This window comes from Pan troglodytes, chromosome 3 (genome assembly GCF_028858775.2).
Source record: "Pan troglodytes isolate AG18354 chromosome 3, NHGRI_mPanTro3-v2.0_pri, whole genome shotgun sequence".
NCBI lineage: Eukaryota > Metazoa > Chordata > Mammalia > Primates > Hominidae > Pan > Pan troglodytes.
In genome coordinates this window covers 10,023,768-10,038,729 of record NC_072401.2, presented here as the reverse complement: position 1 = coordinate 10,038,729, position 14,962 = coordinate 10,023,768, and the positions used below count along the sequence as shown (strand labels likewise).

The window sequence follows — 14,962 nt, the reverse complement described above, 5'->3', positions numbered from 1 at the left end:
TTGTGGTTGATTAAGGTACATTAATGGATCCATGTCCTCCCTGTATCCAAGACTCTGTCATTTGTCTCTGCAGTTCCTCCCACTGAAGAATCGGAGTATATTTCTCCAGCCCCTAATGTTGGGTTTAGTCATGTGTCTAGCTTTGGTCACTGGAATATTAATCTGCATGACCAAAAATTTGGAAAGTGTGCATTCATTTGTGCTGTCTCACTCCTGCTATCACCATGAGAACAAGCCCAGGCCAGACTGCTGCTTCCAGCAGAAGATAAGAGACACCAAGAGCAAAGTCGAGCTTCCCAGACATGCTCATGCTAGATTAACCAATCCTCAGCTGACCCATAGATCCATGAAAATAAACGATTGTTGTATTAAGCCACTGAGATTTGGAGTGACTTGTTATGCAGCATTTTGTGACAACAACTAACTGATACAAGGGTCACTGTCCTTTGTCTCTGTAGATTTTAACCAATTTTTAATAGCTAGATGGAGATCTTCTAGTTGCCTTTACATATAATGAATAAGACTGTAGAGCTATTTTGGCCTGACACTACCAGTAATCTACCCAGAAATTCAGAAATGCTTTCTTCTCCAACCCGCCCCAACCAACCTTTTTTTTTGGGGGGGGGAGGTGGGTGGTTCTCCCTCTTTGCCTAGACTAGAGTACAAGTGGTACAGTCAGAGCTCACTGTAACCTCAAAATCCAGGGCTTAAGTGATCTTCCCCTTCAGCCTCCTATGTAGCTAAGACTACAGACATGTGCCACCATGCCTGGCTAATTTTTTTATTCTTTGCAGAGACAGGGTCTCACTATATTGCCCAAGTTGGTTTCAAACTCCTGGCCCCAAGCAGGCCTCTTCCCTCATCCTCCTAAAGTGCTAGGATTATAGGCATGAGCCACCACACCCAGCCTCTTCTTGTTTTTAAATAGAAACCCTATTGTATTCTGACGATGGGTTGCTAACTTTTTTTTTTTAAGAAAAAGTTGACCCAGCCCCAGGGAATAAATTGTGACTGTTCTAAACAGGGTTGGCAAAGTATAGACCAAGGGCCAAATCTGGCCCTCTGACTGTTTGTATAAATTAAGTTTTACTGGAATAAAACCAGGTCCATTCATTTATGCATTGCCTACATATGCTTTTAGGCTATGATAGCAGCACTGCATCACTGCAACAGAGGTTATCTAGAGCAAATGCCTAAAATATTACCGTTTGCCTCTTTATGGAAAAAGTTTGCCATTCCCTAATCTAAGGTTTAGATTCTGAGCTTATCATTTTAGCCTAATCCCCCTTACCAGTGACTGGCACAAAACAAGTCTGTGATTCCATTCTGACTGTTCTACTGAGGGAATTCCCCCTTCTTCTCATGCAGAGCTGATGAGGGTAAGTTGTATTAATAGGACATATGCTCAGGTTTTCTGAAAAATACTTTTATCTAGAAATGCATAGGAATATGCTGGTGCCTGAATGTACCATCTGGGGGCCTGGAGATTGACTCACCTGCCTCCAGAGCTAGTGCTCACACTTACTACTGAGAGGCCTGAGGAAACACCTGCCTACCCACCACCAGAACCTGCACACATCACCTGGAGAACTAGAGATCAGACTGCCACACACACCACCCAGGAGCCCAGTGGTGCACCTGCCCATCTGGTCCAGTGCTGCCACTGCCAGCAACCAAAGAAGCCACCTGGAGGCCCAGGGTTTGGCCCACCCAGACAGCCTATCATCAGTGCCCATATACACTGCACATGGTCCCTAGTACTGACAAACCTGGTCCACCACCACTACCAGTGATGCTGAAGGACAAGACTTCCTGGCATCCCCATCCTCAGCAAAGCCTCATCACAGCCTCCAATGACAACTGCTGTGTGGCCAGACATGGTGACTCATGCCTGTAATCCCAGCACTTTGAGAGGCCGATGTGGGTAGATCACGAGATCAGGAGTTCGAGACCAGCCTGGCCAACATGGTGAAACCCCGTCTCTACTAAAAATACAAAAATTAGCTGGGCATGGTTGCACGTGTCTGAAGTCCCAGCTACTCAGGAGGCTGAGGTAGGAGAATCACTTGAACCCGGGAGGCAGAGGTTGCAGTGAGCTGAGATTGTGTCACTGCACTCCAACCTGGTGACAGAGCTAGACTCCATCTCTACCACAAAAACAACAACAACAACAACAAAAACCCACTACAGTCTAAGCCACTGAATGACTCACAGACATCACTCATGCCAATTACAGCTGAAGAAATCATATGCAGACTATACCACTACACACCCAGAATCAAACCCAAAGTGTGATATCCAATGAGCATTGTAGATACAGCTATAAGAAAAGGTCTTTCCCATATAAAAGCCAATCCATAAAATTGGAAGAAGTGACTGTTATGTCAGAGGCACAGACAGTCACATAAGGATGCAAGAAATATGAAAAAGGAAGCATAACATCTCCAAAGAAGCACAATAATTCTCCAGCAACAGATTCCAATGAAAAGAAAATCTATGAAATGCCTGAAAAAAATTCAGAATAATGTTATTAAAGAAACTCAGGGAGATACAAGAGAACACACATAATGAATACAAAAAAATCAGGAAAACAATACATAATCTGAATGAGAAATTCAACAGAGATAGGCAGCATAACAAAGAACCAAACACAAACCCTGGAAGGAATAAATCATTGAAAGAAATGCAAAAGATAATTGACAGCTTTAACAATAGACTAGATCAAGCAAAACAAAGAATTTCTGAACCTGAAGAATAGTCTTTTAAAATAATCCAGTCAGACAAAAAGAAAGAAAAAAGAATGAAGCAAGGCTACATGACATATGGGACACATATGTGACCAAAAACTGAAATTCTGGGAGTTCTGGATGGAGATGAGATGGGTAAAGGCATAGAAAACCTATTTAATAAAATAATAACTGAAAACTTCCTGAAAGCTTCCAAATACAGGAAGCTCAAAGATTACCAAATAAATACAACTCAAAAAGGTCTTCTCCAAGGCACATTATAGTAAAATTGTCAAAAGACAAAGAGAAAATGCTGAAAACAGCAAGAGAAAAACATCAGGTCATTTATAAGAGAATCTCCATCAGGCTGACGGGATTTCTCAGCAGAAACCTTACAGGCTAGGAGAAAAGGAGATGTATACTAGAAGTAAAAAAAAAAAAAAAAAAAAAAAGCCAAAAATACTATACCCAGCAAAGCTATCCTTCACAAATGAAGGAGCCTGGCACAGTCGCTCACATCTGTAATTTCAGAGTCTCAGAAGGCTGAGGCAGGAGGATCATTTGAGCCCAGGAGTTCAAGGCTGCACTGAGCTATGATCACACCACTGTACTCCAGCCTGGGTGACAGAGTGAGACTCCATTGCTAAAAAAAAATAAATAAATAAATAAAAGGGAAAAAAGTATTTCCCAGATAAGCAAAAGACTGTTTGTTTGGGTCTTGTTTGTTGTGATCCTACAAGAAATGCTTAAGGGAGTCCTACATTGGGAAGCAAAAGAACAATATCTACCATCATGAAAATGTATGAAAATATAAAACTCACTGGTAGAGCAGACACACAAAGAAGAAAGGATTCAAACAACATCACTAAAGAAAACCACCAAACTGCAACCATAAATAATGAGAGAAAAAAGGAACAAAGGTGTATTAGCCTGTTTTCACACTGCTGATAAAGACATACCTGACTGAGGCTGGGCAATTTACAAGAGAAAGAGGTTTAATGGACTTACACTTCCACATAGCTGAGGAAGCTTCACAATCACGTTGGAAGGCAAGAAGAAGCAAGTCATGTCTCACATGGATGGCAGAAGGCAAAGAGAGAGTTTCTTCAGGGAAACTACCCTTTTTAAAATCATCAGACCTTGTGAGACGTATTCACTATCATGAGAACAGCATGGGAAAGACCTGCCCCAATGATGCAATTACTTCCCACTAGGTCCCTCCCACAACATGTGGGAATTCAAGATGACATTTGGGTGTGGACACAACCAAACCATATCATTCTGCCCTTGGCCCTTCCCAAATCTCATATCCTCACATTTCAAAACCAATCATGCCTTCCCAACTGTCCCCCAAAGTCTTAACTAAGTTCAGCATTAACTCAAAAGTCCACTGTCCAAAGTCTCATGTGAGACAAGGCAAATCCCTTCCACCTATGAGCATGGAAAATAAAAAACAATTTAGTTACTTCCTAGATACAATGAAGGTATAGGCATTGGGTAAACACAGTCATTCCAAATGGGAGAAAATTGCCAAAACAAAGGAGCTACAGGCCCCATGGAAGCCCAAAATCCAGTGGGGCAGTCAAATCTCAAAGGTCCAAAATGATCTCTTTTGACTCCATGTCTCACATGCAGGTCATGGTGAGGTAAGAGGTGGGCTCCCACGGCCTTGGGAGAAAAAAAAGCCACAGCTCCACTCCTGTGGCTTTGTAGGGTATAAACCCCCTCCTGGCTCCTTTCATGGGTTGGCATTGAGTGTCTGCAGCTTTTCCAGGCACACAGTGCAAGCTGTCAGTGAATCCACCATTCTGGGGTCTGGAGGATGGTGGCCCTTTTCTCATATCTCCACTAGGTGGCGCTGCAGTAGGGACTCTATGTGGGGGCTCTCACCCCACATTTCCCTTCCGCACTACCCTAGTAGAAGTTCTCCATGAGTGCCCTGCCCCTGCAGCAAACTCCTTCCTGGACATCTAGGCATTTCCATACATCTTCTGATATCTATGCAGTGGTTCCCAAACCTCAATTTTTGACTTCTGTGCACCCATAGGCTCAACACTATGTGGAAGCTGCTAAGGCTTGGGACTTGCACCCTCTGAAGCCACAGCCCACGTTGTACCTTGGCTCCTTTTAGCTGCAGCTGGAGTGGCTAGGACTAAGGCACCCTAGGCTGCTCACAGCAGGGGTACCGTTGGTCCAGCCCACAAAACCATCTGTTCTTCCTAGGCCTCTGGGCCTTTGATGGGTGGGGCTGCCATGAAGATCTGTGACATGCCCTGGAGACATTTTCCCCATTGTCTTGGGGATTCACATTTGACTCCTCGTTACTTACACAAACTTCTGCAGCCAGATCAAATTTTTCTTGAGAAAATGGGATTTTCTTTTCTATTGCATTGTCAGGCTGCAAATTTTCCAAACTTTCATGCTCTGCTTCCCTTATAAAACTGAGGGCCTTTAACAGCACCCAAGTCATCTCCTGAATGCTTTGCTGCTTAGAAATTTCTTCTACCAGACACCCTAAATCATCTCTCTCCCGTTCAAAATTCTACAAATCTCTACAGCAGGGGCAAAATGCCACCAGTCTCTTTGCTAAAACATAACAGGAGTCACCTTTGTGCCAGTTCCTGACAAGTTCCTCATTTCCATCTGAGACAACCTAAGCCTAGACTTTATTGTCCATATAACCATCAGCATTTTGGGCAAGCCTCTAGGAAATCTCTTCCAAATTTTCCCACATTTTCCTGTCTCCTTCTGAGCCCTCCAAACTGTTCCAACCTCTGCCTGTTTCCCAGTTCCAAAGTCACTTCCACATATTCAGGTATCTTTTAGCAACACCCCACTCTGGTACTAATTTACTGTATTAGTCCATTTTCACACAGCTGATAAGGACACATTCAAGACTGGGAAATTTACAAAAGAAAGAGATTTAATGGACTTACAGTTCTACATTGCTGGGGAGGCTTCAAATCATTGCGGAAGTCAAGGAGAGGCAAGTCACATCTTACAGGGATGGCAGCAGGCAAAGAGAGAGCTTGAGCAGGGAAACTCCTCCTTTTAAAACCATCAGATCTCATGAGACTTATTCACGATCAAAAGAATAGCATGGGAAATACCTGCCTCCATGATTCAACTACTTCCCACTGGGTCCCTCCCACAACACATGGGAATTCAAGATGAGATCTGAGTGGGGACACAGGCAAACCATATCAAAAGGATATACAAAATAACCAGAAAACAATGAATAAAATGACAGGAATAAGTCCTCACCTATCAATAATAACTTCAAATACGGGTTAAATTACCTACCTAAAAGATAGAGACAGGCTTAATGGATAAAAAATGACCCAACAACGTCTACAAGAAACTCACTTCACTTGTAAAGACACACAGACTGAAAGTGAAGGGACTGAAAAAGATATACCACACAAACAGAAATCAAAAGTAATCAGGAGTAGCTAAACTTACATCAGATAAAACAGACTTTAAGTCAAAAACTGTAAAAAGGACAAAGAAGGTCATTATATGGTAATAAAGGGATCAATTCAGCAACAAAGTATAACAATTCTAAATATGCACACAACCAACACAAGCACATCCAGACACACATAGCAAATATTATTAAATCTACCGGAAGAGATAGAGTCCAATACAATGATAGTTGAGAACTTCAATATCCTACTTTCAGCATTGGACAGTTCATCTAGACATAAAATCAACAAAGAAACATTAGATTTAAGCTGCACTTTAGACCAATGGACCTAACAGATATTTTCAGAATATTTCATCCAGCAGCAGCAGAATATACAATCATCTCATCAACACATGGAACATTCTCCAGGATAGACCATATGTTAGGACACAAAACAAGGCTCAATAAAATTTTAAAAATTAAAATCATATCAAGTATCTTCTCAGAACACAATGGAATAAAACTTGAAATCAATAAGAAGAGGAAATTTGGAAACTCTACAAATACATGGACATTAAACATGCTATTGAATGATCATTGGATCAATGAAGAAATTAAGATGGACATCAAAAATTGTTTTAAACAGAAAATGGAAACACATCATGCAAAACCTATGGGATACAGCAAAAGCAGCACTAGGAAGAACGTTTATAGCAATAAATGCCTACACCAAAAAAGTAGAAAGATTTCAAGTAAACAACCTAATGATGCTCCTCAAGGAACTCGAAAAGCAAGAACAAACCAAGCACACAATTAGTAGAAAGAAAAAGTAATAACATAGCAGAACCAAATGCAACACAGTCAGAAAAGAAATGCAAAGAATCAACAAGACAAATTTGGTTTTTTGTAAAGTTAAACAAAATTGATAAACCACTAGTGAGGACAACCAAAAAAAAAAAAAAAAAAAAAAAAGGAGACCCAAATAAATACATTCAGAAATGAAAAAGGAGACATTACAACTGTTACCAAAGAAATAAAAAGGATCATTAGAGGGTATCATGAACAACCATATGCTAACAAATTGGAAAACCTAGAGGAAAGGGATAAATTCCCAGACATACAGAGCCTACCAAGATTGAACTAGGAAGAAACAGAAAACCTGAACTGACCCAAAATGAATAGCAGGTTTGAATCAGTAACAAAAAGTCTCCCAAAAGAGAAAAGCCCTAGACTAGTCTTTTATGCTGATTTCTACCCAATTTATAAAGAAAAACAAACAACAGTTCTTCTCAAATTATCCCAAAAATTGAAGAGGAGGGAATTCTTCCTAACTCATTGTATAAGGCCAGCATTACCCTGATATCCAATCAAGACAAGAACACAACACAAAGAGAAAACTACAGGCCAATATTCCTAATGAACACAGATGGAAAAATTCTCAGCATAATACTACCAAGCCAAATCTAATGGTGAATGAAAAAGATAAAATACCATGATCAAGTGGGATTTATCCCAGGAATGCAAAGATGGCTCAACATACACAAATCAATACATGTGATACATCACATCAACAAGATGAAAGGCAAAAACTATCTGAACATCTCAGCAGATGCAGAAAAATCACTCAGTAAAACTTACCATTCCTTCATGATGAAAACTCTCAACAAATTATGCATAGAAGGAACACTTCAACATAAGAAAAGGCATACATGACAAATCTACTGCTAACATCCTACTCACTGGGAAAAATTGAAAAGCCTTTCCTCTAAGAACTGGAACAAGACAAGGATGCCCGCTTTCACCACTCTTATTCAACACAGTATGGGACATCCAAGCCAGAGTGATCAGACAAGATAAAGAAATAAAAGGCATCCAAAATGGACAAGAGGAAGTCAAATTGTCTCACTTTGCAGATGACATAATCTTATATTTGTAAACAGGAAAACCTAAAGACTCCACCAAAAACCTCTGAAAATGGATAAATTAGGCTGGACATGGTAGTTCATGCCTGTAATCCCAGCACTTTGGGAGGCCAAGGTGGGCAGATCACCTGAGGTTGGGAGTTTGAGACCAGCCTGGACAACATGGTGAAACCCTGTCTCTACTAAAAATACAGTTAGCCAGGCATGCTGGTAGGTGCCTATAATCCCAGCACCACTGCACTCCAGCCTGGGCAACAGAGTGAGACTCTATCTCAAAAAAGAAAAAAGAAAAAAAAAATTTAAAAACGGATGTATAATTCAGTAAAGCTTCAGGACACAAAATCAACATACAAAAATCAGTAATATTTCTATATACCAGTAACAAACTAGCTAAAATAGAAATCAAGGAAGAAATTCTATTTACAATAGCTACAAAAATAAAATACCTAGGAATAAACTTAACCAAGGATGGGGAAAAAAAACCCAAAAAACATCTACAATGACAACCACAAGACACTGATAAAATAAATTGAGAAGGACTTGAACAAATGGAAAGGCATCTCATGCTCGTGGGTTGGAATAACTAATACTGTTAAAATGACCATGCTACCCGAAGCAATCTAGAGATTCAGTACAATCCCTATCAATTATATTCTTTACAGAAACAGGAAAAAAAACCCCTGAAATTCATATGGAACCACAGAAGACCCCAAATAGGCAAAGCAATACTGTGCAAAAAGAACAAAGCTAGAAGCCTCACACTACCTGATTTAAAAATATACTGCAAAGCGGCCGGGTGCGGTGGCTCATGCCTGTAATCCCAGCACTTTGGGAGGCCGAGGCGGGTGGATCACAAAGTCAGGAGATCGAGACCATCCTGGCTAACACGGTGGAGCCCCGTGCCCACAAAAAAACAAAACAAAACAAACAAACAAAAAAAAACGCCAGGTGTGGTGGTGGGCACCTGTAGTCCCAGCTACTCAGGAGGCTGAGGCAGGAGAATGGCATGAACCTGGGAGGCAGAGCTTACAGTGAGCCAAGATCGTGCCACTGCACTCCAGACTGGGTGACAGAGCAAGACTCCGTCTCAAAAAAAAAAAAAATATATATATATATATATATATTTATATATTTATATATTTATAAATTTATATATATAAATTTATATATTTATAAATTTATATATATAAATTTATATATTTATAAATTTATATATATAAATTTATATATTTATAAATTTATATTTATAAATTTATATATTTATAAATATATTTATAAAGATATATATATTTTATAAATTATATATATATTTTATTTATATATATACACTGCAAAGCTATAGTAACCAAAACAGTGTGTATTGGTATTAAAACAGACACAAAAACAAAGGAAACAGACTAAAGAATCCAGAAGTGAATCCACATATTTACAGCTAACTGATTTTCAAGAAAGCAGTCAAGAACATACATTGAATAAAGGACACCCTCTTCATTAAATAGTGCCAGGAAAACTAGATATCCAAACACAGAAGAATAAATCTAGACCCTTATCTCTCATCACTTACAAAAATAAACTCAAAATCAATTAAAGACTTAAATGTAACAGCCACAACTATAAAACTACTAGAAGTAAACACAGGAGAAACGCTTGAGAACCAAGATTGTACGGTTAACACTTAAAAAGTACAAGCAACAAAAACAGACAAATGGGATTATATTAAACTAAATACCTTCCGCATATCAAAGAAAGCAATCAACAGAGTGAAAAGACAACACCCTACCCTTACACCATACACAAAAATTAACTCAAGATGGCCTAAAATCTTAAATGTAAAACCCATAACTATAAACACGCTGGAAGACAACCTAGGCAATACCATCCGGTACATAGTGATGGGCAAAGAGTTCATGGTGAAGATGCCAAACGCAATTGCCACAAAAGCAAAAATTGACAAATGGGATCTAATTAAATGAAAGAGCTTCTGCACAGCAAAAGAAACTATTAAAAAACAAAGACATTTCTCAAAAGAAGATATACAAATCACCAAGTTTATGAAAAAATATTCAACATCACTAATCATCACGGAAATGCAAATCAAAACCACAATGAGATATCATCTCACACTTGTTAGAATGGCTATTATGAAAAAGACAAAGCACAACAAATGCTGGCAAGCATGTGAAGAAAAGAAAATTATTGTATATTGTTGGTGGGAATGTAAATTAGTACAGCCATTATGAAAAAAAGTATACAGATTTCTCAAAAAACCAAGAACAGATCTACCATATGATCCAGCAATCCCACTCCTGGGTATATATCCAAAAAAAAAAAAATCAGTGTATCAACGGGATATCTGTACCCCCATATTTACTGCAGCACTATTTACAATAGCCAAGATATGGAATCAATCTAAATGTCAATCAATGGATGAATGGATAAAGAAAATGGGAATATACTCACAATAGAATAGTATTCAGCCATAAAGAAGAATGAAATCCTGTCATTTTCAGCTAAATGGATGGAATTAAAGGTCATAATGTTAGGTGAACTAGGCCATGCACAGAAAGAAAACTATTGCATGTTCTCACTTATATGAGCGGTTTATGCTCCTGGAAATCAAAGTGGGGGCCAGGTTTCAGGTCAGTAGGGTCAGGGATAGAGACCGCAGTTACGGACTTGTGTGCTCTGGAGCTATATGAAATTGATATCATGGAGATAAAGAGTAGAATGATAGTTACCAGAGGCTGGGAATAGGAGGGGTTTGAAAAGAGGTTGATTGATGTGTATAAAAATATATAACAGAAGGAATAAGATCTAGTGTTTATTATCACAGTGACTACAACAATTTATTGTATATTTCTTTTTTTTTAATTTCAATAGTTTTTAGGGAACAGGTGGTATTTGGTTACATGGAGAAGTTCCTTAGTGGTGATCTCTGAAATTTTGGCGTACCCATCACCAAAGCAGTTTGCCCAATGTATAGTCTTTTATCTCTCACCCCCTCCCACCTTCCCCCTGAGCCCCCAAAGTCCACTGTTTCATTCTTGTGCCTTCGCATCATCATAGCTTAGCTCCCACTTACGAGTGAGAACACGCAATGTTTGGTTTTCCATTCCTGAGTTACTTCATTTAGAATAATGATCTCCAACTCCATCCAGGTTGCCATGACTGCCATTATTTCATTCCTTTTTTAAGGCTAAGTAGTATTCTGTGGTATATATATATATAACACATTTTCTTTATCCACTAATTGATTGATGGGCATATGGGCTGGTTCTATAGTTTTGCAACTGTGAATTTTGCTGCTGTAAACATGTGTGCAAAAGTATCCTTTTCAAATAATGTCTTCTTTTCCTCTGGGTAGATACCTAGCAAGGGGATTGCTGGATCAAATGGTAGATGTGCTTCTAGTTCTTTAAGGAATCTCCATACTGCTTTCCATAGTGGTGGTACTAGCTTACATTCCCACCATCAGTGTAAAAGCGTTGTCTTTCACCACGTCTGTGCCAATATCAATTTTTGCTTTTTTTTTTTTTTTTTTTGAGATGGAGTCTCACTCTTTTGCTCCGACTGGAGTACAGTGGTGCCATATCAGCTCACTGCAACCTCTGCCTCCCGGGTTCAAGCAATTCTCCTGCCTCAGCCCCCTGAGTAGCTGGGATTACATGCAACCGCCACCATGCCCGGCTAATTTTTGTATTTTCAGTAGAGACTGGGTTTCACCATGTTGGTCAGGCTGGTCTCAAACTGCTGACTTTGTGATCCACCGACCTTGGCCTCCCAAAGTGCTGGGATTACAAGCATGAGCCACTGCGCCTGGCCCTCTTTTTGTTTATTTTACACGTGGTATTGAGTTGTGGTTTTGATTTGCATTTCCCTGGTAATTAGTGATGTTGAACATTTTTTCATATGTTTGTTGGCCATTTGTATATGTTCTTTTGAGAATTGTCTATTCATGTCCGTGGCACACTTTTTGATGGGATTATTTTTTTCTTGCTGATTAGAGTTCCCTGTAGATTCTGGATATTAGTCTTTTGTCAGATGCAGTTTGTGAAAATTTTCTCCTACTCTATGGGTCATCTGTTTACTCTGCTGATTATTTCCTATGCTGTGCAGGAGGCTTTTAGTTTAATTAAGTCCCATCTATTTATCCTTGTTTCTGTTGCATTTGCTTTTGGGTTCTTGGTCATGAACTGTTTGCCTAAGCCAATGTGTAGAAGCATTTTCCAATGTTATCTTCTAGAATGTTTATGGTTTCAGACCTTAGATTTAAGTCTTTGATCCATCTTGTGTTGATTTTTGTATAAGGTGAGAGATAAGGATCCAGTTTTATTCTTTTACATGTGGCTTGCCAATTATCCCAGCACTATTTGTTGTATAGTGTGTACTTTCCCTACTTTGTTTTTGTTTACTTTGTTGAAGATCAGTTGGCTGTTAAGTATTTGGCTTTATTTCTAGCTTCTCTACTCTGTCCCATTGGTCATGTGCCTATTTTTATACCAGCACCATGCTGTTTTGGTGACTATAGCCTTGTAACATAGTTTGAAGTTGGGTAATGTGATGCCTCTAGATTGGTTCTTTTTGCTTAGTTTTGCTTTGCCTATGCAGATTCTTTTTTAGTTCCAAATGAATTTTAGCATTGTTTTTTTCTAGTTCTATAAAGAATGATGATGGTACATTGATAGGAATTGCATTGAATTTGTAGACTGCTTTTGGCAGTATGGTCATTTTCACAATATTGAGTCTACCCATCCATGAGCATGGAATGTGTTTCCATTTGTTTTTGTCATCTATGATTTCTTTCAACAGTGTTTTGTAGTTTCCCTTGTAGGGGTCTTTCACCTCCTTGGTTAGGTATATTCCTAAGTATTTTATTTTTAAAGCTATTATAAAAGGGTTTGATTTGATTCTCAGCCTGGAAGATGTTGGTGTATAGCACTGCTACTGATTTGTGTACATAGATTTTGTATCCTGATAAATGGATTTATTGTATATTTCTAAATAGCAATAAGATTTGAAATATTCCCAACACAAAGAAATGATCAAGTTTGAGGTGATTAATATCCTAAAGACACTGATTTGATCATTACACATTGCATGCATGTACCAGAATCTCACATGGACCCCATAAATGTGTACAATTATTCTCTATCAAAAACATTTTTTTAAGAAACATGCAGGAATACACTGTACCTCTTCCTTGCTGTCTCTGGATATTGTCACATGAGGACTTGACATGCAGATTGTGGCAGCCTCTGTGTCCAAGAGCAGAAGACAATAGCAGCATAGAAACCTCCAATAAAAAACCTAACATCTCAAGCTACTAATTTAGCCAACATTGGCATCAGCTATCTCTGGTCTTAGTATATGAGGTGATAAGCCCCCACTGTTCAAGTTGGGTGGCCATCAATTGCTGCAGAATAGAAGTTAATGAGGCTTCCTCCTCCTGGATCCCCTACTAGACCTTGACATGCCCATTCAGTCACAGGCAGAAAGGGAAGCACAGGGTAAAAGACATGGCTGGCTGTGCCAGACGCAGATCTTACCTGTCCTGCTTAGAACACTCAAAGCTCAATTGGCTAAACAAAAAAAGGAAAAAGACAGTAAGGAGTATAACACTCCCCAGATGCAACTTAATCTAACACTCTACACTTTAAATTTTCTAGACATACATAGAAATCAGACCACTACTTCTGCAGAACATTTTACTGGTAAAAAGAACAGCCCACATGAGGAAAACTGATTTGGTGGAAAGACAACAAAAACAAAACATGGGAAATAGGTAAGGTGATAACATGGGGGAGAGGTTTTGCTTGTGTTTCACCAGGAGAAAATCAGCTTCCTGTTTGGATACCCACTAGACATTTGAAGTTCTACAATGAACCCATCAGAGATGCAAATGAAAGTGCCTCCGCAGAGACAGAAAACCCGCAATCGAGCATCATCGACTCGCAGGGTGAACAAAATGGTGATATCAGAAGAACAGATGACGTTGCCAACCACCAAGAAAACGGCACATGTGGAGAGCCAGGGAGAGGAAGAGAAAGAAAAAGAGACAGAGATCAGAGAGAGACACAGAAAGTGAGACTGGGGAGAGAGATAGTATAAAAGAGAGAGAGAGAGAGAGAGAGACTGTAAGAGAAGGGAGACAAAGAGATAAAAGGTGTGAGAGAACAGGTGAGGAGAAAGACCGAAAACTATGAGAAACAGCAACTAAGACACAAAGGAGGTGGGAGACTGCCTGGGTGCCACAGCACCCACACCGTCCTCTTGCCCCCTGTCACTTGGGTTAAAACCACAGGAAATTCCACTGCTGCAAATTTTGTATTAATCCGTGTATATCTGTCCTTTCTATTGTTAGTCTACAGGTGTATCCAGCAGCTCCAGAGAGACAGAGACCAGCGAGAAGGGACCATGATGATGGTGGCGGTTTTGTCAAAAAGAAAAGGGGGATATGCAGGGAAAAGGAAGAGAGATCAGACTGTTACTGTGTCTATGTAGAAAGGGAAGACATAAGAGACTCCATTTGGAAAAAGACCTGTACTTTAAACAACTGCTTTGCTGAGATGTTCTTAATCTGTAGCTTTGCCCCAGCCAGTTTGACCCAAGCACTTTGACCCAACCTGGAGCTCACAAAAACATGTGTTGTATGAAATCAAGGTTTAAGGGATGTAGGGCTGTGCAGGACTTGCCTTGTTAACAAAATGTTTCCAAGCAGTATACTTAGTAAGTCATTGCCATTCTCTAGTCTCAATAAACCAGGGGCACAATACACTGTGGAAAGCGGCAGGGAGCCCTGCCCTTGAAAGCGGCATATTATCTAAGGTTTCTACCCATGTGATAGTCTGAAAAGTGGCCTCATGGGAGGAGAAAGTCCTGACGGTCCCCCAGCCTGACACCTGTAAAAG

The 14,962-nt window shown here is 39.6% G+C and overlaps 1 long non-coding RNA gene across 3 annotated transcripts in view; it reads left to right on the top strand.

The window, feature by feature from the left end:
* The window catches only part of LOC107974188 (uncharacterized), a 79,840-nt gene extending 65,719 nt beyond the window's left edge, over positions 1-14,121 (top strand). For all 3 annotated transcript variants that reach the window (XR_008547432.2, XR_008547431.2, XR_010156457.1), the window contains one exon: positions 13,721-14,121. This is a non-coding gene — a long non-coding RNA (uncharacterized LOC107974188). The remainder of the gene's footprint in view (positions 1-13,720) is intronic.
* Positions 14,122-14,962: the final 841 nt, after the last annotated feature.